Source organism: Castor canadensis, chromosome 3, assembly GCF_047511655.1.
Source record: "Castor canadensis chromosome 3, mCasCan1.hap1v2, whole genome shotgun sequence".
NCBI classification, from domain to species: domain Eukaryota; kingdom Metazoa; phylum Chordata; class Mammalia; order Rodentia; family Castoridae; genus Castor; species Castor canadensis.
In genome coordinates, this window is record NC_133388.1 from 143,110,411 (window position 1) to 143,115,271 (window position 4,861).

The following is a 4,861-nucleotide window of genomic DNA, read 5'->3' on the forward strand; positions in this document are numbered from 1 at the left end:
AACCACCATGCTAGAATCCTCCAAAGACCACACACAAACTAGAAGTGACAGCAGTATGACACCCTGAGCAAAGTTTGAGAGGTCACACGTGCAAAAACCTTTTAACTCTCAAACATCCCCTTATCCCCAGAACCCAGTATGTATCTATAATTTTGCTTCATTATTTGTATGCAGTAGAATAGGCCAAGATGTGATTTTGCTCATAAACATCTGAATTTTCAAGCACAAGTTTCTGATTACCCTGTAACTAAATAAGCTTTCCCATTTTTTGCTATGGAAAGCCCATTTCTTTGCTTAATGAAAAGCAGGCAAAGTTGTACACAAATAGTGCTCTACTGTCTCTATTTGATAAAGTCACAGGACAGCTCGTTCTAAGCCTTCCGATTGTGGTTAATTGTATCTTCTGGCTTTCGTGTTTCTTTTTCTAGTACAATAGGTCTGTTTGGGTTTTCTTGTATATTTTGCTTGCAGCCGGATATCACAGCTTCCGGTGAAAAGCACAAAATGAGCAGGAAAGGCAGGGATGGGGGTGCATAGGGGCTGATCTATAATCTAGGGATTCCCTTAGTCGGAAGCTAGTCAGGTTTCACAATGCAGGCACATCTTTAATCTCAAATGAATAATGTATAATGGTTTAGAAAAAAGATTTAATAAAAGATCCCTATGTTCTAAAGCCAGTAATTTGCAGGTTATGCTAGTTCTTCCTGATACCGCTTCCAAACACAATCTGTCACCAAGCCATGCCAGTTGTAGCTGCCAAACCATTCTCAAACCTGTCTTTTCCTTTCCATTCTCACTACAACTTCCTCAAGTTAGGATCCAGACTTTTAATTGGGCTTCCTTTCCCTCAGCTTCCTTTGCCCCATTGTCATGACAACGATAAAGATTTGTCTGAATACCACATTGCTTCCCTATTTTCAGTGTCTTCAACACCCACCTGATCGAGTCCTAAGCAGGCACACCTCTTACTTCTTCTCATTGCTCAACTAATTCGCACTAATATTTGCTGTGTAAACCAGTATGTTTCCAACATTTAGGCTTTGCCTTCCTGCGTTCCCTCTGCCTGGAGTTCCCTTTCTCTTATTTCCTTCAAACCCACCTCCTCTAGAGAGTCTTCCTAGCCTCAGGTGCAGGAATTTCTCTATCCCCCGCCATCACTATGCCTTAGACATAATCTCCTAATCCATACCACAGTGATTTAGCTATGTATTCACAGGTCATGTGCAGTTTCAATTTCTAGACACTTCCGCATAATGCCTGATATGAAAGAGGCACATGAAATTTAAGAAATGGTTACATCCATCAGCACTGTATAATGGTCTTTAGCTATGTTGAATAATACTGAGTACGCATATACGTGAATGTCTTCATCCCTCATGCAAATGTTCTCAAGATCCAGGTGTTTAAAGTTAAATGCTATAGCTTTACCACTTGTCACCCATGGCATGTGTTCCTTATTTGTGTTTCATTATGGAAGAAGAGAAAAAATTGCTTCAACTACCACAAAAATCTTCTTCCTAATGTTGCAATTATACCAGTATGAAATAAAGGAACCAGAAAAAGCTAGCTAAATGGGCCCAGATAGCTCAGTCAGTGGAGCATCAGACGTTTAGTCCGAGGGTCCAGGGTTGGAGTCCTGGTTGGGCTGTAGTTACTTGGTGCTGGAGGTGAGGTTAAAGTGGTAGAGCACCTGCCTAGCAAGTGCAAAGGCCTGAATTCAAATCCAGTACTGAAGGAAAAGCCAGCTGACTATTGTGCCTTATTCTGCTGAGCTTGCATTTTGAGGTGTCTAGTCCAGATATGTCTAGGTGTATCCAAGAAATTTGATTTTGAAGACACACTTGTACTGACAAATTATTAGACATAACTTGTTAATCTCAGTAGTCAAAGAATAAAAGCTTGAGGTATAAAACAGAATGCTAATGCATTCAGTAATGATAAAAAATACAGACCATCTACGTCCATACCACCCTGAACACGCCAGATCTCGTCTGATCTCAGAAGCTAAGCAGGACCAGGCCTGGTTAGTACTTGGATGGGAGACTGCCTGGGAATACCAGGTGCTGTAGGCCTTAAAAAAAATTAAGTTAAAAAAGATACAGACCTAGGCAGGGTGTAGTGGTATGGGTCTTTAATCCCCACTACTCTGGAGGTGGAGGCAAGATGGTCCAGAATTTGAGGCCAAGCTGGGAGAAGTTAGTGAGCCCCTATCTCAAAAACAAATTAAAAACAAAAGGGCTATAGTACAAGCCTCACATGGGACAGGTCTTGGGTTCAATCCCCACTACCACAAAAACAAAATGAAACAAAAAAGCCAGGTCCTAGTGGCTCACACTTGTAATCTTAGCCACTTGGGAGGCTGAGACCAGGAGGATCAAGGTTCAAGGTCAGTGTGAGCAAATAGCTCAAGAGACCCCATCTCCAAAATAACCAGAGCAAAGTGGATCAAGTGATAGAGCACCTGGTTTCCAAGTGCAAAGCCCTAAGTTCAAACCTTAGTCCCACAACAAATAAAATAAAATAAAATAAAACAAAAAAAGATGCAAACCAATTCAAAGACCTTGCCATTCCTCTCCAGTTCTGCCTAAGGAGGAAGTAAAGTTAGACTCTGAGGGCTGCTTGCTTAGTGCCCAGAGCAGAGGGATACTGCCTTTCTTTCTTGTGAGATGTTACTTCCAGCCCAGAAAAAAAGCCAATGAAACTACTCCTCTTCTCTTTGTAGCAGTCCACTTGCTCTCCAGGACCTTGATACACTGTGTCTGCCAGGTGACAGACTCTTTTCTCTGGCAGGTCAGGAGGAGCACCGCCAAGTTCTACTTCAGGGAAAAGATGACTTTGTCACTCCCGATGCCTACATCCTGACCTTCTGTTATCACTTTTCATTTTGCTTGGTTTTATTTTATTCAGACAAGGCATAATAAAGGGTGACCTCAGAGTTCACCCACTTCCACCCTTGACTTTTCGAGCCACTTTCACAAATTGGCCTCTTACCCTGGCCTGGCATTATTATACTACTTGTCACTTTTACTTCTTTTTGCTCACCTCCCAGATGGACCAAGCCACAAGGTAGTGACCCCAACAAAACCTGAATGGTCACAGTTTTCTCAGGCACGAAAGTGCAGTCTGCTGCATCTTTATGAGACAAGTCCCATCTGCCATGTTTTTTATCCTTTCTGATTTTTGTCTTAGAAAATACCATTCTGATCTCAGTGTAGTGGTGCATGCCTATAAGCTCAGCACTAGGGAGGCTGAGGCAGGAGGATTGAGAGTTTGAGGCAAGCCTGGGCTACATAGTGAGACCTAGCCTCAAAAAAAACAAAACAACAACAACAACAAAAAGTAAGAAAATAACATTCTGGGAGTACCTAACTTAAGTAATTCAGTGTCAGTAATTCATAGTCTTGACATTTACAGTCTTATTTTCAGGTTTACACATGGTTTTTACCTGGTGAAGTCAAAAAAATAAATAAATATATAATGTGGAAAAAGACTAGAGTTGTTAAAACATGTCCTTGTTCCTTGCTGTACCTATGTAGAGCTTCTGGGTTGTGTCCTGCTTAAAATTTTCATAGATAATTTTGTTTACTGTGAAAAAAAATAATAAAAATTTAAAAATCAAAAGAAATTTCAAAAACAAAAGTTTTAAATTCACATGCACATCATACAGCTTGGTGGATGTTGAAAAGCTCTCAGTCAATCCCTGGTTATCATCGCTTGTGTCATCTGCTGAGTGTTTCCCTACCCTTCATTTGATGAAAATCTGCTTTCCTAAAAAGCAAATGGTGCCCAAAAGCAAGGCCAAAGTGAACGTGCATAATTTAAGTGGTAAAGTAAAAATTCTAGATGTGTTGAAAGGCGGCATGTCTTTAGCAGAAGTTGGGCAGTGTTAGGAGAAAAATGAATCCAGCATCCCTCAGACTCACTGAACTTGATGCATTCTGAGAATGCTTGGCTTTTCCTCAGCAGCAGTGTCCTGGGAGCCATAACCCTGCGGATACTCAGGGTCTACTGAACTATCCCAGGATGTATTTTTTTTCTAGAAGGAAGAGGGAAACTTAGACATAAGCTAAATCTCTCTCATACTGATCCTTCAAAACACCTCCCTTTCTGCTTTCACTCAAAGCTGGAGAAGGAAAGTGACTTTCATAGGTTCTATTGCACAGAAGAATCACTCACCATGGTCTCTGAAAAGGTCCGTCATATCACCTTCACCAACGTTTTCCCATGGTTTCAGAGGCTTAGAAGAGTGTGTGTGTATGGGTATTGTTTACCTGGCTTGGATTGGCTTCATTTTTTAAAAAGAGTTCTGCTTGTGGAATGACTGACCTTTTGTCCAAGGTTGGTCACAATTATTCATTGGCCTTGAAGGGCGAAAGTTGTACGTTACCTGCATTATCCTTCATATGTGTACAATAGGAATTAAAAAGTACTTGATCTTGGATGGAGGTGTGGCTCGAGTGATAGAGCATCTGCCTAGCAAGCACAAAGCCCTGAGTTCAAACCCCAGTACTCAAAAAACAAAAAAGGCATTTTTCTTTATTTACTCTACAGATACAATCCAATTTCAGCTGCTCAAAAGAAAGAAATTATTCAATGTATTTTAAAAAACTTTTAATCCTGGCTGTTGATTCTAATTATTATGTAATGTTTTTTAAAGGCCAAAACTCTTTCAGTATATGGTACACATTTTTCTGTTCACATACAACTTTTGAGAGGGGCACACCTCTAATCTCAGATACTAGGGAGGCTAAGACAGGAGGACACGGAGTTCAAGGCCAGCTTGGACAACATAGTGAGAGTCCATCTCCTTTTTTTTATGGGGCTGGGGTTTTGAACTCAGGGTTTTGTTCTTGCAAAGCAG

At 40.9% G+C, this 4,861-nt stretch overlaps 1 pseudogene; it reads left to right on the top strand.

The window, feature by feature from the left end:
* Window positions 1–1,953: 1,953 nt before the first annotated feature.
* LOC141421778 (5S ribosomal RNA) lies at window positions 1,954–2,072 on the top strand (annotated as a pseudogene).
* The last annotated feature ends 2,789 nt before the right edge of the window (window positions 2,073–4,861 follow it).